Source organism: Mobula hypostoma, chromosome 7 (genome assembly GCF_963921235.1).
Source record: "Mobula hypostoma chromosome 7, sMobHyp1.1, whole genome shotgun sequence".
Lineage (NCBI taxonomy): Eukaryota > Metazoa > Chordata > Chondrichthyes > Myliobatiformes > Myliobatidae > Mobula > Mobula hypostoma.
The window spans coordinates 177,702,745-177,729,813 of NC_086103.1; the positions used below are offsets into that span (position 1 = coordinate 177,702,745).

General features: G+C 45.3%; 1 protein-coding gene across 6 annotated transcripts in view; it reads right to left on the reverse strand.

Moving 5' to 3' along the window:
* The window catches only part of nlgn4xa (neuroligin 4 X-linked a), a 360,091-nt gene extending 333,570 nt beyond the window's left edge, over nt 1–26,521 (reverse strand). For 2 of the 6 annotated variants that reach the window (XM_063054618.1, XM_063054615.1), the window contains exon 1: nt 25,768–26,521. The gene's annotated coding sequence lies outside the window, so the exon portion shown is untranslated. Of the gene's footprint in view, nt 1–22,040; nt 22,120–23,697; nt 23,802–25,763 lie in introns of those variants that run through there. The other 4 variants (XM_063054617.1, XM_063054613.1, XM_063054614.1 and 1 more) reach the window with 3 other exon arrangements.
* Nucleotides 26,522–27,069: the final 548 nt, after the last annotated feature.

Genomic DNA, 27,069 nt, shown 5'->3' on the forward strand with positions numbered 1-27,069 from the left:
GGAATGGGCAGTGGAATTAACATGGGTGGCCAGCAGGAAATTCTGCTAGGTGTGGGCAGAGTGAAGTCACTCAACCTGTATTCCAGATTAGATATGTATAATTAGCATCCTGGCACATAGAAATTCAAAGTCTTACAGTCCTCGGCCTCTTTAACCCCAGCTCAACCCACAACCCCCTTGACAGCATGCCCTATAGCGCTCTGGCCCGCATAAAGATGGCGATGTCAGAAGAAACTGTCAGGGAAGGGGAAACGCTTGCCACAGAGATCTGGAGGTCTTTGTCAACAGCTTCATCGGGAGTGTGCAGAAAGCTTCTACGATTTAGTTCATCATTTGCCGCATGACCTAACACTATAGAAGCTGACTAGCAACAGGTCAGAATATCTCTCTGCTAAGCACCAAAACTAAAACCCTCCTTAGAGAAAACTACTTCCAAAGACCTAAAGTTCCTGAATGTGAGGAGTTTCTGACGTTGCTTTAGTTCTGACATCACTTTTAAACTGTGTCGGATCGACAAATAGTGGATGCATTCGTGATAATTTTTCAAAACTCTTTAGATTCTGGACTAGTTCCTGAGGATTGGAAGGTGGCTAATGTAACCCCGCTTTTTAAAAAAGGAGGGAGAGAGAAACCAGGGAATTATAGACCGTTTAGCCTGACATCGGTGGTGGGGAAAATGCTAGAGTCAATTATCAAAGACGTGATAACAGCACATTTGGAAAGTGGTGAAATCATCGGACAGAGTCAGCATGGATTTGTGAAAGGAAAATCATGTCTGACGAATCTCATAGAATTTTTTGAGGATGTATCTAGTAGAGTGGATAGGGGAGAACCAGTGGATGTGGTATATTTGGATTTTCAAAAGGCTTTTGACAAGGTCTCACACAGGAGATTAGTGTGCAAACTTAAAGCACACGGTATTGGGGGTAAGGTATTGGTGTGAGTGGAGAATTGGTTAGCAGACAGGAAGCAAAGAGTGGGAATAAACGGGACCTTTTCAGAATGGCAGGCAGTGACTAGTGGGGTACCGCAAGGCTCAGTGCTGGGACCCCAGTTGTTTACAATATATATTAATGACTTAGATGAGGGAATTAAATGCAGCATCTCCAAGTTTACAAATGACACGAAGCTGGGCGGCAGTGTTAGCTGTGAGGAGGATGCTAAGAGGATGCAGGGTGACTTGGATAGGTTAGGTCAGTGGGTAAATTCATAGCAGATACAATTTAATGTGGATAAATGTGAGGTTATCCACTTTGGTGGCAAAAACAGCAAAACAGATTATTATCTGAATGGTGGCCGATTAGGAAAAGGGGAGGTGAAACAAGACCTGGGTGTCATTATGCACCAGTCATTGAAAGTGGGCATGCAGGTACAGCAGGCGGTGAAAAAGGCGAATGGTATGCTGGCATTTATAGCGAGAGGATTCGAGTACAGGAGCAGGGAGGTACTACTGCAGTTGTACAAGGCCTTGGTGAGACCACACCTGGAGTATTGTGTGCAGTTTTGGTCCCCTAATCTGAGGAAAGACATCTTTGCCATAGAGGGAGTACAAAGAAGGTTCACCAGATTGATTCCTGGGATGGCAGGACTTTCATATGATGAAAGACTGGATCGACTAGGCTTATATTTGTTGGAATTTAGAAGATTGAGGGGGGATCTTATTGAAACGTATAAAATCCTAAAGGGATTGGACAGGCTAGATGCAGGAAGATTGTTCCCGATGTTGGGGAAGTCCAGAACGAGGGGTCACAGTTTGAGGATAAAGGGGAAGCCTTTTAGAACCGAGACGAGGAAAAACTTCTTCACACAGAGAGTGGTGAATCTGTGGAATTCTCTGCCACAGGAAACAGTTGAGGCTAGTTCATTGGCTATATTTAAGAGGGAGTTAGATATGGCCCTTGTGGCTAAAGGGATCAGGGGGTATGGAGGGAAGGCTGGTACAGGGTTCTGAGTTGGATGATCAGCCATGATCATACTGAATGGCGGTACAGGCTCGAAGGGCCGAATGGCCTACTCCTGCACCTATTTTCTATGTTTCTAGGACTGCGAGAATATGGCAAGTGAGCATCCACCCAACGGATCGCGCAGTGAGTTGTTGGACCATCTATGCGTGTGTGGCTCTCTCTCATCGAAAGGGCTTTCAAATGCACACGTTTCTGTCTCGGCAAGCCTGTTTCATCACTCCTGCACTGTACATTACCCAGCTCCTAGCTTGTACCATGGCTAGCATCACTCAGTAAAAACACTGAATCCTGCCACTCCATTGTAATTCTTGCGCTGTGCATACGCAACAACTTCCCTCACAGAATAGGAAACAGGCCATTAATCCATGCTAGCCACTCAGAACCCTTTCATATTAATCCCATCTCCCAGCACTCGGTCCATAGCCTATTTTGCCCACTCATTCAAGAACACACACACACACACACACACACGAGGAGATCTGCAGATGCTGGAATTTCAAGCAACACACATAAAAGTTGCTGGTGGAACGCAGCAGGCCAGGCAGCATCTATAGGAAGAGGTACAGTCGACCTTTCGGGCCGAGACCCTTCGTCCTGATGAAGGGTCTCGACTGTACCTCTTCCTATAGATGCTGCCTGGCCTGCTGCGTTCACCAGCAATTTTTATTCAAGAACACATCTGGATTCTTCCTAAATACCGCTAGTGACCCACTCTCTCTGGCAGTGCGTTCCTGGTTCTCACCTCCCTCTGGGTGATAGCAGTACCATGGCACACTCTCAGGATAAGACCATGTCACTTAAAGTTGCAACGGGGGCGGGGGGGGTGGAGGAGGGGAAATAGCTGTGTGTGCAGTACCGTAAATCAATGAAAGGTAGAGGAACTGGAAGACCTGGGGAGCAAATGAAGTGCAAAGCAAAAGGAAAGAAAGAAATACAGAAAGAATAGAAAGAGAGAGAAAGGCAAGAGAGAGAGAGAGAAGAAAGAAGAGGAGAGAGAGAGAGAGAGAGAGAAAGAAAGAAAGAGAGAAAGGGTGGAGCTGCCTCCTCCACTGTCCCTGGCAGGGTATTACACACATCCATCGCTCTCTGTGTAATGAACTTACCGCAAGACCACAAGGACAAAGGAGCAGAATTAGGCCACTTGGCCCATTGAATCTGTTCTGCCATTCCATTGTGGCTGATTTATTATCCCACTCAACCCATTCCCCTGCCTTCTCACTGCAACCTCTGATGCCCCGACTAATTAAGAACCTCTCAGCATCTGTTTAAATATACTCAATGACTTGGCCCCCACAGCCATCTGTGGCAAAGAATTTCAGAGATTCACCACCCCATGGCTAAAGAAATTCCTCCTCATCTCTGTTCTAAAGGAATGTCCTTCTACTCTGAGGCTGTGCCCTCTGGTCCTAGACTCCCTCATTACAGAAAACATCCTCTTCACATCCACTCCATTCAGGCTTTTCAATATTTGATAGATTTCAGTGATATCCCCCTCTGACATCCCCCTATTAGCTTAAAATTATGCCCCCTCACATTAGGCGCTGGGAAAAAGTCTCTGGCTGTCGATCTATACCTCTCATCATCTTGTACAACTATCAAATCACCTCTCAACCTCCTTCACACCAATAAGAAAAACCTTAGCTCATTCAACCTACCTTAGAACATAGAACAGTCCAGCAGAGGAATAGGCCCTACAGGCTACATCATTGTGCCAAACCAATTAAATTAGGAAGCAAATGGCCAACTAAACTATCTTCATAAGACATCCAAGCAGCATCCTGGTAAATTTCCTCTGCACCCTCTCTAAATCTTCTACATCCTTCCTATAATGAGGTAACTAGAACTGAACACAATATTCCAAGAGTGGTCTAATCAGGGTTTTATAGAGCTGTGGAAGAGCCTTTTATGAAAGGCAATCATTGGATTGTTTTTAATTTAAAGGTACACCATGGAACAGGCATTTCCACCTCTAACGAGCCACACCACCCAGCAACCCACCTCTTTAATCTGGCCTAGTCACAGGACAATTTACAATGGCCAATTAACCTACCAATTGGAATGTCATTGGACTGTGAGAGGAAATTGGAGCACCCAGAGGAAACCAACACGGTCACGGGGAGAATGTCCAGACTCCTTACAGACAGTGCCAGAATTAGAATGAGAATCAGAATCAGGTTTATTATCACCGGCACGTGACATGAAATTTGTTAACTTAGCAGCAGCAGTTCAATGCAATACATAATCTAGCAGAGAGAAAAAAATAAAATAAAAATAATAATAATAAATAAACAAGTACATCAATTATGTATATTGAATAGATTTTTTTAAACGTGCAAAAACAGAAATACCTTATATTAAAATAAAAGTGAGGTAGTGTCCAAAGATTCAATGTCCCATTTAGGAATCGGATGGCAGAGGGGAAGAAGCTGTTCCTGAATCGCTGAGTGTGTGCCTTCAGGTTCCTGTACCTCCTACCTGATGGTAACAGTGAGAAAAGGGCAGGCCCTGGGTGCTGGAGGTCCTTAATAATGGACGCTGCCTTTCTGAGACACCACTCCCTAAAGATGTCCTGGGTACTTTGTAGGCTACTGTCCAAGATGGAGTTGACTAGATTTACAACCTTCTGCAGCTTCGTTCGGTCCTGTTCAGTAGCCCCTCCATCCCAGAAAGTGATACAGCCTGTCAGAATGCTCTCCACGGTACAACTATAGAAGTTTTTGAGTGTATTTGTTGACATACCAAATCTTTTCAAACTCTTACTAAAGTATAGCCACTGTCTTGCCTTATTTATAACTGCATCGATATGTTGGGACCAGGTTAGATCCTCAGAGATCTTGACACCCAGGAACTTGAAACTGCTCACTCTCTCCACTTCTGATCCCTCTGTGAGGATTGGTATGTGTTCCTTCGTCTTACCCTTCCTGAAGTCCACAATCAGCTCTTTCGTCTTACTGACGTTGAACTCTGAACTCTGATGCCCTGAGCTGTAATAGCAAACCAGAATGCTACAACTGATTAATGCATTAATGTAAATACATTAATGGTAAGGAGCAAGGCAGGTTTAGTGAGGGAAGATAAATGGCCTCAGTAATTTGCTTACCCTCAAGTATCATGAAGGGAGGGAGGATTAATTAATTGGCAATCAGGTCTGCGATAAAGCCAGCATGCCTCGATGAACAGAATGCGTCAGAGCCAGTCCTGTATAGTGCCCAAGACAGGGGTACTCCACCATTGCAAGCTCATCAACCAAACTTAATCACAGTGGGGTGCAGACTCCTCGATGTCTGATAATGACAGATCTTACCATCCATACAGCCACCTAAGAGCACCAGCAAGTACAGCACCCTTCTCCCACTGCTGCTAAGATTCAGTTCCCCTGCTGCAGGTATCACCACCAATGCTGGAATTTATAAAGTCATATAGAAAAGTACAGCACAGAAACAGGCCCTTCGGTCCATCTAGTCCATGCCAAAACCATTTACACTGCCTACTCCTTTTGACCTGCACTGGGACCATAGCTCTCCATACCTCTACCAAACATGTACCTATCCAAACATCATTTAAGCGTTGAAATCGAGCTTGCGTGCATTACTTGCACTGGCAGCTCGTTCCACACTCTCATGACCCTCTGAGTGAAGAAGTTTCTCCTCATGTTCTCCTTAAACTTTTCACCTTTCACCATTAACCCATGACCTCTGGTTGTAGTCCCAACCAATCTCAGTGGAAAAAACCCTGCTTGCAGTTACCCTATCCATCCCTCTCATAATTTTGTATACCCTTATTAAATCTCCCCTCAGTCTTCTACATTCTAAGGAATAAAGTTCTAACCTATTCAATCTTTCCTTATAACTCAGGTCCTCCAGACCCGGCAACATCCTTGCAAATTTTGTCTGTACTCTTTCAAATTTGTTTACATCTGTCCTGTAGGTAGGTGACCAAAACCGCACACTATACTCCAAATTAGGTTTCACCAACATCTTATACAACTTCAACAGAACATCTCATCTCCTGTACTCAGTACTTTGATTTATGAAGGCCAATGTGCCAAAAGCTTTCTTTACGACCCTATCTACCTGTGACACCACTTTTAATAAATTATGAACCTGTATTCCGAGATCTCTTTGCTCTACAACACCCTTCAGTGCCCTACCGTTCACTGTGTACGACCTACCCTGTTAAGGGCCTTTCTTAAACAGCAGAACAGCGTGAATTCAGTACCCATTGCTGCTGGGGTTCAGTACCCTTCACTGATGGGATTCAGTTCCTACTGCTCTGGGATTTAGTCATAATTGCTACAGGAATTCAGCCCTCTCTCTTACTGGGATTCAAACCCCACTGCCATGAGTTTCAGTCCATTGTACTGCTGGGATGCAGTCCACACTACTGCTGGGATTTACTTTCACTGCTGCTGGAATTCAGTGCCTCTAGTGCTGGGATTTATTTCCCAGTGCTGCTGGGACTGAGTTCATACTGCTGCTGTGACTCAGTCCCTGCTGCTGTGACTCAGTCCCCGCTGCTGTGACTCAGTCCCTGCTGCTGTGACTCAGTCCCCGCTTGTGAGGGGATTCATTTCCCTGCGCCGCAGTAATTCACTTATTACTGCTGCTGGTATTCAGTCCCTTCAGCTGCTGGGATTCATCTCCCCCTGCTGCTGGGATTTAGTCACCGCTGCTGCTGGGTGTCAGTCCCCACTGCTGCTGGAATTCAGTCCCCTCTTGCTGCTGGGATTCCAGACGTCCCACCTCTCCCGGAGGTTCCGGGAGTCTCCCGCATATTAATAGTGGCTCCCTGATGCCCGCACATTATACACAATATCCCGGAAATCAACTTCTTTGAGAGCGAGCGAGCGAGAGAGAGCGCGAGAGCGTGCGAGAGAGCAAGCAAGAGAGCGAGCACGAGAGCGACCACGAGAGCACGACAGAGAGAGAGTACGAGCGAGAGTGCGCCATGGCAGAGTTTTCCAAAAAAAGAAAATATAAAACGTACGTCACCCCAGACTACCCTAAAGTGTACCCCTGCCTAATAGGGAGCAAAAATAATGACAGTGTTGCTCACTGCACTGTTTGTGACTTTTCTATTGCCCATGGTGGGGTAAGACTGTTAAAGACGTGTTGAGGTGAGTTTAACAGGTGTCATTCGTTCATTAGCATAGCGAACGTTATTTAAACTAGCTGGCTAGCTGCTAAGGAGCTACTCTATTGCAGACATCCCACCTCTCCCGGAACTTCCGGAAGTCTCCCGCAAATTGATGGTGCTACCTCCCTGAAGTGAGTTTTTGCAGGATGAGATGTCTGGAATTCAGTCCCCTTGCTGCTGGGATTCTGTCTCCTCTTCTGCTGGTATTCAATCCCCTTGATCTCCTGATCTCCACTGTTGTGGCCCCTGCACCTTGTCGTTCTGTAGTGCTGTTTCTTTGTAGCTGTAACACGATATTCCATATTCCATTTGCCTTTTTACTGCGGACAAAATTATGAGGGGTATAGATACAGTAAATACAAGCAGGCTTTTTCCACTGAGGTTGGTTGAGATTGGAACTAGAGGTCATAGGTTAAGGTTGAAAAGTGAAATGTTTAAAGGGACAATGAGGAGGAATTTCTTCACTCAGGGGATGGTGAGAGTGTGAAAGGAGCTGCCAAGCAAGTGGTAGATATAGATTCCATTTCAACATTTAAGAAAAATTTGAAACGAATGGGAGAGATATGCAGGACCACAGTCTGGGTGCAGGTCGTTGGGACTAGGCAGTATATTGGCTTGGCATGGGCTAGATGGGCCGAAGGATCTGTTTCTCATGCTGTGGTGCTCTATGACTTTTCAATGTGGACTTTTTTCAGTCTTCTGGGTTTTTTTTTTGTGTACTGTGTTTTTCGCCCTATAGTTCTCATTTTGTGTGGGGGAAGGGGTGATTGGGGTGTGTTAATGTGTGTATTCCATTACTGTTTGTTTTTTTGTGTGGGGGAGAAAGGATTTGGGAGTTGATGATCGTGGTGCCATTCTTTTCTTTCTTGATTTCGTGGCTATCTGGAGAAGAGGAATTTCAGAGTTGCATACTGGGATAATAAATGAACCTTTGAACTTTTTTACGACTATAGCTCAATGTAGTTATGTGTGGAAAGATTTGGCACAATGGCACACAAACAGGTTTTACACTGTTTGTCAGAGTAAGCAACCTACACAGCTCTGATCACCATCTCTGTTTAAGTAGCAACACAACAGACACTTTGACTACTTTGCACAACAGTGGTCAACGGCCAGGGTGGAAATGTCTAATACTAGTATTTAAAATAAGAGAGGAGAGAGTTCAACAAGTTATTTTACACAGAGAATTCTGTGTGCTTCTCATTGCTACCATCAAGCAGGCCATACAGAAGTCTGAGATCCCACACCACCCGGTTCAGCAACAGCTACTTCCCTTCAACCATTCGATTCTTGAACCAACCTGCACAACCCCAACCACTAGTGATTCTTTGGGTGCAATTGAGTGAACTGTAGTGAATGCTACCAATGTATCAATATGCTGCAAATGAAAAATCTCTTGATTGCAACAGAAAGATCAATAGATTGCAACCTGACAAACACCAGATTGCAACAGAAAAATCAGTCAGTCGCCACTTTGTTTATCTTGCATTGAATTTGAATTTTTTTAGCTCTGATTGTATTATTTCTTGAAGACTGCGCATGACATACTATCAGTGTGCACTTTATTGGGTACCTCGTGTATCTAATAAAATGGCCACTGAGAGTATATTCATGGTCTTCTGCTGCTGTGGCCCATCCAATTCAAGATTCGACATATTGTGCATTCAGAGATGCTCCTCTGCACACCACTGATGTAACACCTGGTTATTTGAGCTACTGTCACCTTCCTGTCAGCTTGAACCAGACTGACCATTCTGCTCTGACCTCTCTCATTAATAAGACATTTTCATCCACAGAACTGCCGCTCACTGGATCTTTTTCGCACCATTTTCTGTAAGCTCCAGAGACTGCTGTGCGTGAAAATCCCAGGAGATCAGCAGTTTCTGAGATACTCAAACCACCCAGTGTGACACCAACAATCATTCCACAGTCAAGGTCACTCAGATCACACTTCTTCCCCATTCTGATGTTTAGTCTGAATAACGACTAAATTCTTTCACCGTGTCTGCATGCTTTCATGGATTGAGTTGCTGCCACGTGATTGGCTGATTGGATACTTGCGTTCACGAGCAGGTATACAGGTGTGTCTAAAAAGTGGCCACAGAGTGTATGTTTACTTTTGATAGGAATGTGCCTGTGATGCTGGTGCAATATGTTTTTCATTGTACTGTACTTGTGCATACATGCACTTTTGCATCAGACAATAAACTTGCCCTTGACCTTAGACTTTAAGGTTTGCGTTCACATCCTGTGCCAAGCAGGTGAAATGTGATGGGCACTAGCTGAGCTGCACTATTCGCAAAGTCCCCCACCCTGTATTCATCCTCCTGTCCTCCCTTTATACACCAACAATTGCTGAGTTATCAGAGAATTTCTACAGATGACATGACTTAATGTTTTATCTTAAGTCTGAGGTATACCGGGTACACAGGAAGGGAGCCAATACAGTCCCCTATGGGGCCCCAGTGCTGCTGATAGCCATGCCTGATACAGCTCTGAAGCTGCACAAACTGTGGTCTGCCAGTCAGGTCGTCCATTATCCAGGATACAACGGATGTGCCCACCTGCATTGATTGTAGCTTCACCACCTCCCCCCATGCACCCCCAGCATGAGGGCTGTATGGCATTGAAGGCACAAGAAAAATCAGAAAACACAATCCTCTCAGTGTTGACAGCTTAAGCAAATGGCAGTAGGCTTTAATAGTTGTAATAAGGAAATAGTTGTACAAGTACCAACAGGTTTCTAGGGTAGTACCATTGGAGCCAGTATGAGAGGAACTGCAGATACAGTCATGAAGAATGATAGTAATAGCAACAGGAGGAGAAACTGGAGGTTTATAACTAGCACATGAATGACTAACAGGAGATCAAATGACATGCCAGCTGTAAGTTTTTAAAAAAATGCAGCAGTTAAACATTCAGCAACTACAAAGTGATGAGCTGGAGAAGCTACCTTACCAAGTCAGGTGACAACTGTGGAGAGAAATGTCCTTTTGGGCCGGGACCCTTGATCAGCACCGAAAGATTAAGGGGATGTGGCCAATTAAAAGAGGAGAAGGGGAGGGGTGGGACAAAACCTGGCAGGCGATTGGTGGAACCAGTTGATGTGTGGTTGATTGGCAGATGGATTGAGTGGCGGGAAAGGTAGTGGCTGGGTGGTGATCGGTGTGGACGAGCTGGGTGTGGTTTGTCAAACAGCACAGAAACAGGCCTTCTGGCCCAAATCACCCTCTGGAAAAAAGTTCCTATTAAATCTTTCCCTCTATGCTCTCTCATTTTCAGGTCTCCTACCCTGAAGAAACGTCTGGCATTCACTTTATTTCTGCCCTCATGATTTTAAACACCTCTATAAGATCATAATGTCATTTCCTGTGCACAGGTGTAAGGAGAATGAAGTAATTGATCCGGATCCGATGCAGCACAAAAGATAAAGAACATAATAATAATAATAATAATAATAATAATAATAACATATCAATATAATTTCTCTACATAAAATAGCTTGTACACATACCTTGATTGTATGTCCATAAAGTGACACTGGGTTGTATTTAAGGTGACTGAAAGGAAATAATAAAGTAGTGGTGGAGTTCGTGGGTGGAGGTGTTGATCAGCCTCACCGCCTGGGAAAAGTAACTGTTTTTAGAGTCTGGTGGTCCTGGCATGGATGCTACGTAGCCTTCTCCCTGAAGGGAGTGGAACAAACAGTCCTTGAGCAGGGTGGGTGGGATCCTTGAAGATGTTGTGGCCGTTACAGAAGCTTGGATGTCTCAAGGGGCAGCAATGGCTGCTGAACGTGCCGGGGCTGTAGATGTTTCAAAAGGGACAGGGAGGGAGGCAAAAGAGGTGGGGGAGCGACACTGCTAAACAGGGATAGTATCACGGCTGCAGAAAAGGAGGAAGTCATTGAGGGATTGTCTACTGGGTCATTGTGAGTGGAAGTCAGAAACAGAGAAGGTGCAATAACTCTGCTGGGTGTTTTTTATAGACTCCCTCCCCCCCCCCCAAAGAATAGAGACATCGAGGAGCAGATAGGCAGGTGGATTCTGGAATGGTGCAATAACAATAGAGTTGTTGTGATGGGTGATTTTAACTTTCTTAATATTGATTGGCATTTCCTTGGAGCAAGGGGTTTAGACTGGGTGGAGCCTGTTAGGTGTGTTCCAGAAGGGTTCCTGACGCAATATGTAGATAAGCCAACTAGAGGAGAGGCTGTACTTATCTGGTATTGGGAAATGAACCTGGTTAGGTGACAGAAATCTGGGTGGGAGAGCATTTTGGAGGCAGTGATCACAACACTATATCTCCTTTACCTTAGCACTGGAGAGGGAAAGGAGCAGATAATTTGGGAAAACATTTAATAGGGAAAGGGGGAAATATGATGCTATTAGGCAGGAATTTGGGAACATAGATTGGGAGCAGATGCTCCCAGGGAAATGCACGGCAGAAAAGTGGCAAATGTTCAGGGAACATGTGCATGGAGTTCTGCATAGGTATGTTCCATTGAGGCAGGGAAAGGATGGTAGGGTAAAAGAACCATGGCATACAAAGGATGTGGGAAATCTAGTTAAGAAGAAAAGAAAAGCTTACAAAATGTTCAAGAAACTAGGTACTGTTCGACCTCTAGAAAATTACAAGGGCACCAAGAAGGAGCTCAAGAATGAAATTAGGAGAGCTGGATGGGCCATGTGAAGGCCTTGGCGAGCAGTATGAAGGAAAACCCCGAGGCGTTCTACAAATGTGTGAAGAGCAAGAGAATGAACTGTGTGAGAATTGGACCCATCAGGTGCGATAGTGGAAACACGTGCATGGGGTCGGAGCAGGTAGCAGAGTTACTTAATGAATACTTTGCTTCAGTATTCACCAGGAAAGAGGATCTTGGCAACTGTGGGGATGAATTACAGTGGACTGAAATGCTTGAGCACATAGACATTAAGAAAGAGGATGTGCTGGAGCTTTTGAAAAGCATTAAGTTAGATAAGTTGCCAGGACCAGCCGAGAATTCCCCAGGCCTCCAGAATTGGCTTGCCCACAGAAGGCAAAGCGTGGTGGTAGATAGTTTGTATTTTGCATGGAGCATGGTGACCAGTGGTGTTCTGTAAGGATCTGTTCTGGGACTCCTCCTCTGTAATTGATATAAATAACCTGGATGAAGAAGTAGAAGGGTGGATTAGTAAGTTTATCATTGACACAAAAGTTGGAGGTGTTGTAGATAGACCGGAGAGTTCAGGGGTCACGGAGAGACTTCGAAGGGAAGCAGAACTGGGCTGAGAAGTGGCAGATGGAGTTCAATTAGATAAGTATGAAGTGGTTCATTTCGGTAGGTCAACTTTGAAGACAGAATATAATATTAATGGTAAGACTCTTGGCAGTGTGGAGGATCAGCGAGATCTTGGGGTCCATGTCCATAGGACACTCAAAGCTGCTGTGCAGGTTGACAGTGTTGTTAAGAAGGCGTATGGTGTGTTGGCATTCATAGAAAATATAGAAAATAGGTGCAGGAGTAGGCCATTCGGCCCTTCGAGCCTGCACCGCCATTTATTATGATCATGGCTGATCATCCAACTCATCAACCATGGGATAAGTATGAAGTGGTTCATCAACCATGGGATTGAGTTCAAGAGCCATGAGGTAATGTTACAGCTATATAAGACCTTGGTCAGACCCCATTTGGAATACTGTGTTCAGTTCTGGTCACCTCACTACAGGAAGGATGTGGATACTATAGAGAGAGTGCAGTGGAGATTTATAAGGATGTTGCCTGGATTGGGGACCATGCCTTATGAGAATAGGTTGAGTGAACTGGACCTTTTCTCCTTGGAGCGACGGAGGATGAGAGGTGACCTGATTGAGGTGTATAAGATTATGAGAGGCATTGATCATGTGGATAGTCAGAGGCTTTTTCCCAGGGTTGAAATGGTTAACACGAGAGGCATAGCTTTAAGGTGCTTGGAAGTAGGTGCAGAGGAGATGTCAGCGGTAAGTTTTTCACATAGAGAGTGGTGGGTGTATGGAATGTATTGCCAGTGACAGTGGTAGAGGCAGATACAATAGGGACCCTTAGATAGGTACATGGAGCTTAGCAAAATAGAGGTCTATGCACTAGGGAAATTCTAGGCAGTTTCTAGAGTAGGTTACATGGTCGGCACAACACTGTGGGCCGAAGAGCTTGTAATGCGCTGCAGATTTTTATGGTTTTATATTACTGGCCCTACTGGTAGTTCAGATGGGAAAAAATACAACTAAAAACGTTACTAATTACACCTTTTCTGAAATAAATTGTGGTCAACTGTCACCACAAACAATGAAGTAAGCAGAGGCAGTTGATTTGAAGGATGGGCCGTGTAGGTGCATTGCAGAGCCAAAGGACAACGTGTTCGAGACAGGATCACAGACAGAGCTCGTATCACTGTTGCTGTTGGAGTGAACGATTTGGACAGGAGTCAATGCGGAAGAGTTTCGATGCCCGTTCACCTCACCTGGGTGTGAGGTTGGACTGCTCCAAGTGCTGAGCCGATTTGGTGAGGCGGAGAATGGCTTTGGGCTGTGCGGACCAAGTGCTGGGATCCGGGTCCGACAGTTAACAACTACTCGGTGTTTGGACAATTCAAACGCTGGCCCAGATAGACTGGAAAGCGCAAATGAGGCGAGGGTTGGGCTGACTTAGCTGGCTCTCCTGTGATGTTCATTCCTATCTCCAGCGGCTGTTTGTGCGAGTTTTGCAGTGTTTTTGCCCCTTTAATATGACGAACGGAGATGGCTTATATGAGTAGACTTGGGTTTACTGTGGCTGCTCTGGGGACTCAGTCTGGTTCTGAATTCTGTTGTTTGCTTCTATTGTTTGCATGCTTTGTGTGTTTTCCCCTCTTTTATGGTCCTTTTTGAAAAATTGGCTTATTCAGTTTCTTGTTTTGAGGCTGCCTGTAAGCAAACAGATCTCGAGGTGTATAACTTATACATTCTTTGATAGCAAATGGATTTGAATGTTGAATATGTCCTTGCTGACAGGTAGGCTGGTGCCAGTGATGCGTTGGGCAGCTTCGACTACCCGTTACAGAGCCTTGCTGTTCACCGCAGTGCTGTTTCCACACCAAGCAGTGTTGCAGCTTGTCAGAAGGCTCTCTACTCTGCATCTGTAGAATGACATGAGTATGGACGTGTAAGGTCCAGCTCTCTTCAGCTTCTTCAGAAAGTAGAGTTGTTGGTGAGTTTTCCTGACTGTGTAGGATGTGTTCTGGGACCATGGGAGGTTGTGTGTGATGTGCGCTCCCTGAAGTTTGAAACTGCTTGCAGTTTACATGACTATACCGTCAATGTAAAGGGGGCTGTGAGTGGTGTGACTTCTCCTGAAGAGAATGAGCATCTCTTTGTCCAGTTGATATTAAGGAAGAGGTTATTTGCCTATCACCAGGCCTCACCTCTGTACGACATCTCACCATTGTTGGTGATGAGCCCCACTGTTGTTATGTCATCAGCAAACTAGGCCGGCTGGTGGCGCAGTGAGATCAGTGCCGGACTCCGGACGGAAGGTTCCCAAGTTCGAATCCAGGTCGGGCCACCCCCGAGCACGCTTTCCATCCGTGCTGGGTTGAGTGTCGAGCTAGCCACTCGGCCTCGTAAAAAATACAAGGGTCGAGTCAGGAACGTTCATAACGTGACCCAGTTAATCCTGACACCACGTGCCAGACAAGAATGGCTGAATGTCCGGTACGACACGCTTAAACAAAAAAATCAGCAGACTCAACAATGTGATTACTCGAGTGTTTGGGCATGCAGTCATGAGTGAGCAGAGTGTACTGCAATGGGCTCAGAACAGAGCCCTAGGGGGTGGGGGACACCCATGTTGAGGATGATGGGGAAAGAGGAGCATTTTGTACAACCTGACTACCTGAGGTCTGTTGGTTAGGAAGTCCAACATAATGGTGCATTTAGACCAAGGAGTAGGAGTTTATTCACCAAGGTCTGTGGGACAGTAGTTGAGTAATCAAATGCTGAACTGAAATCCAGCACATCTTTCTCACCGAAGTGCCCTTGTTTTCTGGCTAGTGCAGTTCTATTGGTATTCAGTAAGAATTTCTTCCAAGAATTTACTCCTGCTCTCCCTGAAAGAATTAATGAAACTAAAAGCACGTTCCCAAGTAAATGCTTACCAAATTCAAGAGCTCCACCTCTAACTAACTCCATCTCTGCAAAAAGAAATCTGAGCTGTTTTGGAAAACAAAAGAACCCTGATCTGGTTTCAGATTGAAACAAGACTGTCGAACAACCCAATGTACAGAGAATGAAAACACAAACAATAAAAGCAAGCAAAGAGCATTCAGAACTGAAGTTGACGAAGTGCGAATCCACAGCCAGGCATCACTGCAGCCGACTCACATCAAAGTTCAACAAAGTTCAAAGTAAAATTTATTATCAGAGTACAAACACTTACAACCCTGAGATTCTGCAGGCACACTCAGCAAATCTATAGAATGGATATAAACAGGATTAACGAATAACAAGTTGTGCAAATGCAACTATAAATAAATAATAATGAGAACATAAAGTAACAAGACAAAGAGTCCTTGAAGCGAGACCATCGGTTGTGGGAACAACAGAAACAGAATGAGCGTAGTTATCCCCTTTTAGCCTGATAGTTGAGGGGTAGTGACAGTTCTTAAATATGGTGGTGTGAGTCCATTAGTTGCAGGCCAGAGTCTCAGTTCAATGCAGAAATGAGTAAATCTCGTGGAGCAGTGAGCTAAACCAGCCCGTCCATCACTTCTGGCTCTAACACCCTCACCTTTTCATTCAACCCTGCAAGGGTACAGCCAATCGAAACATCTTTACTCCAGGGCCAAGCTACGAAACGCAGTACCAATAGTCACGCAGAGCAAGAGGCACATATAGCAGATATAAGATATCTGTAAAATAGAGTCACACAAATAGAGTCCAAGACCTTGAGTCCATGAATGTTGCAGCCATCTGCAGTTGAACACAATATGGCTCGTCTTCTGCTGAGCACAGCATTCTGCCCCTAACACGGCACCTCTCTCTCTCCTGGGCGGCAGCTTTAGGCTTAGTCCTCACTACATCTGATGCCACGCAGCTCCACTAGCAACACATGTATCATAAATTCTCAGTGTTATCTGAGTTACTGTTATTTCTAACTCATACAAGTGTGGCCTGATTCTGTGTGATGATATTATGCAATGTAGCCAGGGGCTTTGAAAAAGAGGATGCACAAGTTGATGGGTCGTGTATAGTTCTGGACACTTGGCTGTGAGTCATACACCCAGTGAAGAGGAGGTGACAGTGTGAAAAGTTGTACAAAACAGATTGCAAAGGGAAACCCCAAGATTAAGAGGCAAAGTACGAGTCAAAAAGTAGAGGAGACTTTACTCTAACAGAGCAGTGGAGATGATTTAGTGGTGAGTGATAACTTTAATAATAAACTGCAAACTAACAAGCTATGGGGAGCCACAAAACAAGAGAAAGCAGATACTTAACACTAGGGAGCGAGCTAACTGAACAGTAAGAGCAACTGGTGAGGGCTGCCTGGCTCGATAGGTAAACAAAGGACTGTGGATGAGAGCTGGGTTTAAATAGGCTGCACTGATGGGTTGGAAACGAGTGGCATTCACTCCTGTTAGCTGGCTGGAGACTGAGAGGTGCCTGCATGTGCAGGCCTGACGATGTACGATGAAGTCAGTGGAGTAGCAACACAGAGAAATTATCTCTGATGGAATCAGTGGCAGACTGCTGAAATGTTTGGTACTGAAAAGATATGAATGGAAAACCAAGTCACTATTGAAAATGAACTATGACGTCCAGACTGAAACTGATCAAACAAGAGCCAAACTCATCAAATGGGTCAATGGAGCTTAGGAAAATAGAGGACTATGGGTAAAGCCTCGGTAGTTCTAAGGTAAGGACATGTTCAGCACAGCTTTGTGGGCCGAAGGGCCTGTATTGTGCTGTAGGTTTTCTATGTTTCTGTGTATATACTCAGCAGGTCAGGTAGTTTCTCCCATCTCAGACCAATGAAAATTCATTAAAAGTTTAAAAGTTCAGCACAATATCTTGGGCTGAAGGGCCTGTACTGTGCTATAGTGTTCTATGTTGTATGTCCTTACCCAGGATCTCACGTACCACCAGGATCAAACACAGCTTCTAACCCACTGTTAACAGACTCTTGAGCAGATCTTTTGCATGATAAAATGGAATCTTGACCTCACAATCTACATCGTTATGAGCCTGCACTTTGCCGTCTGCCTGCAGTGCGCTTTCTCCGTAACTGTTACACTTCATTCTGCACTCTGTTATTGTTTTACGCCGTTCCACCCCAGTGCAATGTGTAATGATCGGGTCTGTATGAACAGTACGCAAGACAGGTTTTTCACTGTATCTCGATACGTGTGACAATAATAAAGCAATTCCAAGACAGAGAGACAGGTAGTACACTGAGTACTCGCTCATCAATGTCGACACACTGAAATATGGTTTTGTCTACAGAGAGGAAGAGGGGAGAGGCGGGAATTGATAACTAGATGCTGAGTCAGAGGCCTATGCACAGACTTGACCTCACCCACTCAATAACCCTCGGTAAAGTGGAGCAGGGGAGGCTGACGGTGACCTTATGAAGGTGCGTGAAGTGAGGGGGGGTGGCATGGCATAACACTACTACAGAGCCAACGGTAAGCTTGGGGATCAATTCCCACCGCTGTCTGCCTGACCACGTGAGTTTCCTCCGCATTCTCTGATTTCCTCCCACATTGCAAAGACGCACGGTTAGGATTAGTGAGTTGTGAGCATTCTACGTTGGCGGCGGAAGCGTGGCAGCACTGTGGGCTGCCCAGCTTAACCCTCGCTGTTTTGACTCGACTCAAATGACGCACGTCAATGTATGTTTCAATGCACGTGATAAACAAAGCTACTCTTTTTTTTAAAGATCTTTAATCTTTAAGAACACCCCAAAAGTTGCCTGTTTCCAATCTTGAGATCCCAGTCAATCCTGAATCCATCTGGCAGGAGGTATAGAAGCCTGAAGCCCCTCACCACCAGGTTCCAGAACAACAGTACATGACGAATAAAGCTAATCTCCAGATAAGGTGAATGGTCACTTTATCTACCCCAGGGATGGGCAATATAAAGTGAGAGGGCAAAGGTTCAAGGTGAAAGCAGAAAGACTGGAAAGACAAGGTCTTCACCAGGGGGCTGAAAGGAACTGCCAGAGGAAGTGGTAGAGGCAGCTGTAATAACAATGTTTAAAAGACATTTAGACGGGTTCATGAATAGGAACGTTTTAGACCATAGGATCGTAAGATATAGGAGCAGAATTAGGATCTTTGGCCCATCAAGTCTGCTCCACCATTTCATCATGCATTTTACTTCTCCCCATATCTATTCATGTCCTGACTAATCAAGAATATATCAACCTCTGCCTTAAATATACACAATGACTTGGCCTCCACAGCCACCTATGGCAACAAATTCTATAGATTCACCACTCTCTGGCTAAAGAAATTTCTCCTCATCTCCATTTCAAATTGACGTCCTTCCATTCTGTGGCCTTTCAATTTCCAATAGGTTTCAACCAGATTCCACCCCCCATCATTTTTCTGAATTTCAGTGAGTACAGGCCCAGAGCCATCAAAAACTCCTCATATGATAAACTTTTTGATCACAGAATCAATTTTGTGAACCTCCTTTGAACCCTCTCCAATGTCAGCACATCCTTTCTAAGATAAAGAGCCTAAAACTGATCACCATACCCCAAGTGAGGCCTCACCAGTGCTTTATAAAGTCTTAACATTACATCCTTCCTTTTATATTCTAGTCCTCTGGAAATGAATACTAACATCATATTTTCCTTCCTCACCACAGGCTCAACCAGCAGATTAACCTTTACGGAATTCTGCTCAAGGACTCCCAAGTCTCAGACTTCTGAATTTTCTCTCCATTTCAAAAAGTCTATGCTTTTATTTCTTCCACCACAGTGCATGACCATACACTTCCCGACACTGTATCCAATCTGCCACTTCTTTGCCCATTCTCCTAGTATGTTTAAGTCCTTCTGCTTCCTCAACACTACCTGCCCTCCACCTATCTTTATATCGTCCACAAACTCGGCCACAAAGCCATCAAGTCCCTACACAGACCCCTGTGGAACACCACTGAGTCACCAGCAGCCAGCCAGAAAAGGCTCCCTTTTAGAGGGATATGCTCCAAACACAGGCAAGTGAGATTAGTTCAGACAGGTAGATTGGTCAGGATATGAACAAGTTGGGCATTTAACTGTATACATTTATAACCTACAGAATTCCTAAATCCACGAGATGGGGTACAGCAGACACTTTGAGGGCTGAAGGGCCAGTTCCTGTGCTGTGCTGTACTGTTCTGTGTTCTATCCTCTAGTTTCTGTGTTCCATCACTGGAATCTGTTAACCAAATCAGCGAAGTTTAAGACTCTGAATCTTACTCCTTAGTCCCCGCTGCTGCCTGCGAGGAGTCTGTACGTTCTCCCCATGACTGTGGGTTTCCTTCCACAATCCAAAAGTGTACCGGTTGGTGGGTTAATTGGTCCCTGTGATTAGACTAGGATTAAATTGGGAGATTGCTGGGTAGCCTGGCTCAAAGAGCCAAAAAGGCCTGTTCCACACTGTATCTCAATAAATAAAAAAATAAAAACTCACTCATTAAATAACTAAATAATTATCTCCCTTTCTCACATCCAGATGCACAGACAGACACTCTTCTCCATTAAGGGACACCCATCTCTTTAGCCCGAGCCATCCTGTGACCACCTTCTCATCCCATTGTTTTTCTCTGGTACTGCTCTCTCCTGTACAATGCAATGTCAAAATCAATGCCATTACTCGTGGGCAAGTTACAGACACTGAGGAAATGATGGACAGGATTTGTCATGAACTAGGATTATGGCAGCAATGTTTAGATGTGCTTGCGAAAGGGGAGAGGGAGAAAGGCCATTCAGAAGGGTGTTGGGAACAGTCTACTCTGTTGCAGAGCATAGGGCAAGATCTGATTGGACAGACATTGTGACTATAGTGAAGTTCACAGGGTGAAGCATTATTATATATTTTCTTTCTAGGACATCAGAGAGGTCCTCTGTTTTCAAAGAACAAGGTTTCTGTTCCTCCATCATAGATGCTGCCCTGGCCCTCATCTCTTCCTCTGCACTCACCCCATCTTCGCCACCTGCAAAGGAATCCCACCACCAAGCATATCTTTACCTCCTTCCTCTCTTTGCAGCGATCACTCCATCCATGATTCCCTTGTCCATTTGTCCCTCCCTACTAATCTCCCTCCAGGCACTTACCCCTGCCAGCGGCCAAAGTGCTACACCTCCTCCCTCTCCTCCATTCAGAGCCCCAAGTAGTCCTTCCAGGTGAGGGAACACTTCACCTCTGAATCTGCTGAGGTTGTCTACCGTACCTGGTGTTCCCAATGCAGCCTCCTCCACACTGGCGAGACCCATCGTAAATTGGGGGATCGTTTCTTCGAGCCCCTCTGCACCATCTGCAAACAATAGGACTTCCCGGTGGCCAAACATTTTAATTCCCATTCCAGTTCTTAATCCCATTCCCAGTCAGTCCATGACCTCTTCAGTGGGAAGATGAGGTGACCCTCCCAGTGGAAGAGCAACACCTTATATTCCGTCCAGGTAGCCTCCAACCCAATAAGAGCATCAATTTCTCCTTCTGGTAAACAAATTCCCTCCCTAATCCCCATTCTGGCCTTCGGAATTTGAGAAAGGGAATCTTTCTCAGGAAGATGAAGACTCTCACAGATATGAATGTTCACGGCCTGCTTCACTCTGACTGCGACTCGTTTGTGAGTGTTTATTTGTGTGCTTAAGTATGCTTTTATCCTTGTGTGTGTTTAAGCGGATGTGTGTTTTGTGTCTCTTTAAGTACTGATGGTGTATGTCTGTATATGTGTGCATATAAAAGACCATAAGACAAAGGAGCAGAAGTAGGCCATTCGGCCCATCGAGTCTGCTCCGCCATTTTATCATGAGCTGATCCATTCTCCCATTTAGTCCCACTCCCCCGCCTTCTCACCATAACCTTTGATGCCCTGGCTACTCAGATACCTATCAATCTCTGCCTTAAATACACCCAATGACTATCTGTAAGTATATTTGTGTGTGTATATGTGTGTGTTCTTGTGTTTAAGTTTAAGTGTATGAGTATGTTTGTGTGCTTTTATCTTTGTGTAGATGTTTGTACGGGTTTGAGTGTATGTATCAGTTCGTATGTAAATTTGTATGTATCTTTAAGTGTGTATGTATGTGCGACTGTGTGTGTCTGGTGTGAGACCATCTGGTCTGGCGAAGGAAGCTGCAGAGAGTTGTAAAGTTAGTCAGTTCCATCATGGCCACTAGCCTCCAAAGTATCCAAGACATCGTCGAGGAGCAATGCCTCAGAAAGGCGGTGTCCATTAAGTACCTCCATCACCCAGGACATGCCTTCTTTTTCTTGTTACCATCAGGGAAGAGGTACAGGATCCTGAAGGTACACACTCAACAACAATTCAGGAACAGCAACACTCACAACATGCTGGAGGAACTCAGCAGGTCAGGCAGCATCCGTGGAAATGATCAGTCAATGTTTCGGGCCGGAACACTTCCCTCTGCAATCCAATTCCTGAATGAACATTCATGAACCTCACTACCTCTTTTTCTTGTATGTTTGCACCACGTTATTTAACCATTTAAATATATATGTGTGTGTGTGTGTGTATAAAATTCCCTTTGTGGGAACAGATTTCTTAATCTTTGCCATAAGAAGTTCCAGTATTCTTTTGTTAATCTTTTTTTAAAAAAAGCTTCGTCTCGATCTCACAACCGATGTTACTGTAGTTTGTTTCTTAGATGTGACAAAAGAAATGCTTTTATGGAATTCCATTTGGAAGAATCCTTTAACTAGTAAATCTCACCTTAAACTCTGCTTCCCGTCATATCAAAGCTTGTTGTGTTAACTGGCTGCGATTTCGTGCAATGTGACGTGTCAGAGATCTGATTTCCCACCAGCGTAATCCATTTTGCATTTAAAATACAATAATAAATTGTGTTATTCATTCCCTAAAGGCAGTGTGGTCACAGAGAGCTAAAAATCATAATTAGTAACACAGGACAAAATATGTTGTAAACACAAGGGATTCTGCAAAATGTTGGAAGAACTCAGCAGGTCGGAGAGCAACCGGCCGAGTCCTGATGAAGGGTCCCGGCCCTCTCCATAGATGCTGCCTCACCTGCTGAGTTCCACCAGCATTTTATATGTGTTACACAAAATACGTTATATTTGTTCCTGATTCAACATTTGGACGGATATTTGTTTAATCGTTATCCCTATTAAACACCACTAGTATGTTCGCCAATGAATCCTGGTTCCACTAACTTAAAACATCGCATCCCAAAATAAACCGTAAAATAAAACGAAGCCATTCCGAGAGATCGCGGCAGCGCAGTGAAGGTGCTGCCACCTCGCGGAGCTCCCGCGCAACATCAGGGTTTGGAAAACACAAAAACCGTTCTGACAAATGCATCTGTCACATTCCGAGGCAAAAAAAATCTTGTGTATTAACTGTTAAAGACAGGAAAGCCTTTAATTTCGTGATGAACTTTGTACCGCTTATTGCCCTCGTTTCCTTTACCTTACGCCTAACCTATATGTTACGTTGCTATTTTCTAGAGCTGGAAATTTCTAAGAGATGTTTGGGCTGCAATTATCTCCATTCTAATGCTACCAAGAGAATGAATACATAACAGAGATGCATCAAAACCACATATATAAATAAATCCAAGCATTGCGATCACACACAGTGAATATATAACGCAGATGCATAAAAGTTATGAATAAATACATTCAAACATTCAATATTGCACACACTGCGAATAAGACGTAAATTTCAACAGTGCATCTGGCATACGGCGAATAGATGGTGAATGGATAGAGAAGCTGTATATATAAATTCAAACTGGAAGCATACATCACGCATCCACATAAACACATATAATACATTTTTCATTTATTCACTATATAATATATAATATATATAGAGAAAGAGAGCATTAGACATAAGACACAGCGCACTATTAGGCCATTCTGCCCATCAAGTCCTTTCCACTATTCCATCAGTGCTGATTTATTATCCTTCTCACCTGCCTTCACCCCATAACCTTTGACGTCCTGACTAATCAAAAGCCTATCAGCCTTCGCTTAAAATATACCCAATGCCTTGGCGAGAGAGAGAGGGAGTCTTAGAACATTATAGCGCAGAAGAAGGTCCTTCGACCCTTCTACTCGGGCCGGGCAATGAACATGCCTAGTCCCAAACACCTGCACCCGAATCGTAGCCCCCTATACCCGTCCCATCTATGCGTCTATCCAAATTTCTCTTAATAGAGGCATATTTAATAGTACATATATAATGAATATAGGCAAACTTACAAATTCAAAGGCGGTGAATAAGATACAGTATTGACAGCGATATATACGTGTATCTCTCCCTCTTTCACACACATACACAGTACGTACACATTCATTACTGACTGACTAACTTGTATACATGGATGAAGATCGCAGCTAAGTACCTAAAGGCTGGTTCCTGCATGCAGAGAGGTCACAGCCGCCGGTAAAACTTGCCCGCAGTGTGTTGGGGAAGCACCGGGCGCCGACGCTGCCGCTTGGGTTCGGAGACGGGTTTCCAAAACGCTGGCTGGATTTGCTCGTCTCTTTTCTCTCAACCACTCTACCCTCCTCAATCGACGCCCCCTACCATTCCCCTGCGGGTCGCTGCAAGGGCTGTGTGGGTCCACTTACGGGATGTTTTCACCCTTTATTGATATTCTGAATCTCTTGCCCGTTCGTAAGGCATCTCGGCAGAAGGAAGTTTGAACAGTTTTATCGTCATTTTGCTAAGACTAAAAAGGAACATTTTGTTTGTGTACGGTAAAGCAGGTCACCGCTCTCCACGCTCGGCGCGGCTTTTTATTTTCCAGTGGGTTTCACGCCACCAAAACTGCTTTCATGTAGAGCTTGGAGTGCCGCAGTGATACAGGGCAAACCAGGCAGATTGGAACGAGGAGAGAGAGAGGGAGAGAGGGAGGGGGAAGGGGGGGCAGAGAGAGAGATAGAGTAGAGAGAGACGCAGCGAGAAAGAGGGAGAGAAGTCAGAATGGGAGCGGGTAAGGTGACGAGTCACAGAGAGACACAGACGGGGAAAAAGGAAGGAGAGAGAGAGACGGCGAGAAAGAGGTACATAAGTCAGAACAGGAGAAGGGAGAGAAAGACAGACATGATTTCGTGAGGCGGTAAGGAGAAAGACAAGCGGGGAGAGAATGAGGAACTCACTCGGAGAGAGGGGCAGATATTATAAGGAGACGGTGGAAGATCGAGAGGGTGGTATACTTAGAGAGGGTGACAAAGAGGGAGAGAGTAAGAGAAAGTCGCAAAGAACGGGGCAAAGGCAGAAAAATAAAGAGAGAGAGAGCAAACGGGGGGAGAGAGAGAAAGAAAAGGGAAGAGAGAGGGAGAGGAGGGGGAGGGAGAGGGGAGGGAAAGAGGAAGAGGGAGGGAGAGAGGAGGGAGGAGAAAGGAGGATAGAGAAAGAGAGAGAAGGAGAGAAAGAGAGGGGAGAGAGAGTGACAGAGATAGGTGTGAGAGAGAGGGGACAGGGAGGGAGAAAGTGTAACAGAGAGGGAGGAAAGAGTGATAGAGAGGGAAGAAATGGAAAGAGAGTGACAGAGAGGAGCGAGAGGGAGAGGGGAGGTGAGGGGGGGAGAAGAAGAGAGACAGAGGGAGGGAGAGAGAGAGAGAGAGAGAGAGAGAGAGAGAGAGAGAGAGAGAGAGAGAACCGCAGAGAGACATGGAGTGAGAAGGCGATGCATCTGCACCAGAACCGCGCCACATTCCTATTCCAAACACATTGTCATTAATATGATATAAGCCTGGCTGTTTCACCGACACTGTCTTCAGACGGACTCTGTAACCGAGGGATAGGATGGGGAATCAGTCCAACTCTGTCAGACTGAAGGCTGGGGAGAGCCTATTGGTACATATTCTAAATTTTTACAAATACCTAGTTACAAACGGAGTACAGATCTTAGACTGCAGTTAAATAAATCGATTCCTCAATATGATTTAGCAAGCAAACGGGCAAAATATATTGAAATAATCATAGCCACTCCATCAAAAATCCTTCCCCAGACACGTTCCAGACAATTATCTCTATTTTTTTATTTCTCATTCTGTCTATCCTGTGTATGTTTTAACATCGTCTTTCTTTCACGTTTGCTTGTATACATACACACGGAACCACTTACGATTATACTCCAACACACACACACACACACACACACACACACACACACACACACACACACATACACACACCGACAAGCGCACCGAAAAACACGCTCACACGTCCACACACACACACATTGTCCCCGTCGCCCGTCGCTTTACTGTAAATCGCCCGAGCCGGCTAATTTAGTACTTTCCACTAATTACGAATTCAGACAGAAATTTGACAGTTTTTAAGATATCATTCCCAATTTTAAGAAAAAAGTCGTCGGGAAAACTAGTACTTCTCCCATCTTCAATCCGCCTGGTCCAAAGCAGGCTGTCCGGTCCCAAAGACACAATTTGGCGAGAGGACCTACCTTCCTCGGAGCGGAGGGGCTGATGGCATTGGTCCTGTGATTCCGTACTTGCCCCGGATCCTTGTTTGCACGCCGGCTTGTCGTTTATTTTCCACAACTCTCTTCACCCCCAAGTCTTCCAAAAATAATTCAGAGCCGGAAGACGAGAGCGGATTAACAGCACACTCGCAGCGGCACCGAGTTGAAACGTTAGGAAAATATCCTCATCCCCTTTCTCCAAATCTCTCTCTCTCTCGCTCTCTGTCGTTTGCGTTTCTCTCTCTCTCTCTCTGTGTCTCTCTCTTTCTCTCGCTCGCTCTCTCTCTCTGTCTCGATGTCCGGGAACTGTTTCTCACTTGAGTCTCTCTCCCTCTCTCTCCCTCCCTCTCTCTCTCCCTCTCTCTCTTTCTCCCTCTCTCTCTCTCTCACTCACTCACTCGCTGACTCTCACTCTCACTCACTCTCTCCGCTCCACATCATCTGTCACTGGCGACAGTGTGACAGGGGGAGAGAAAGGGGAGAGAGAGAGAGAGGGGGAGAGAGAGAGAACGAGGGAGAGCAAGATACCGCACGCGAGGTTGACATGGACGCTGCGGGGGGCGGGGGGGTGGACAACTGCATAAGGGGTCGCGGAGGGGGGGTATCTGTCGGGGTGTGTGTGTGTGTGTGTGTGTGTGTGTGTGTGTGTGTGTGTTTGTGTGAGAGAGAGAGAGAAAGAGAGAGACGGTGTCTAGTTAGCTTTCTGGCCCAGAGCAGCGAGCGAGAGGCAGGGAGAGAAAGATTAAGTGGAACACGAAGATATTGAAGGAACGGAGCCTGCGAGCCGGGAGGAGATTTCTCTCCCTCCCTCCTCCAACAACACCCCCCCCCCCCCACCTCCACAACGCTTTCAGCCATTGGACAGCAGCAGGGAGAATTTTGCAGAACGCCAGCCAATAGATGTGATCGTTCCTTCCAACAGATTGTTCCCGACGCCGCTGACTGTGAGAGGGAGCCGAGACCAGAGACCTGACTCTCATCCCAGACCGTGCCTACCTGTCAACGTCCATCCAAGCATCCATCTAGTTATCTGCTTTCCATCTCCATATCGATCCATCGGCATCTACCCAGTTGCCCCCCACCTCCAGAAATTCCTATCAGCATCTACACCCAGTGGCCACTTTATTAGGTACCTCCTGCATCAAATAAAAAGACCACTAAATGTCTGTTCGTGGTTTTTTGCTGCTGTAGCCCATCCACTTCAAAGTTCAATATGTTGTGAGTTCAGAGATGCTCTTCTACACACGCTCCACATCTGTTGTTACTCTAGTTACCGTCGCTTTC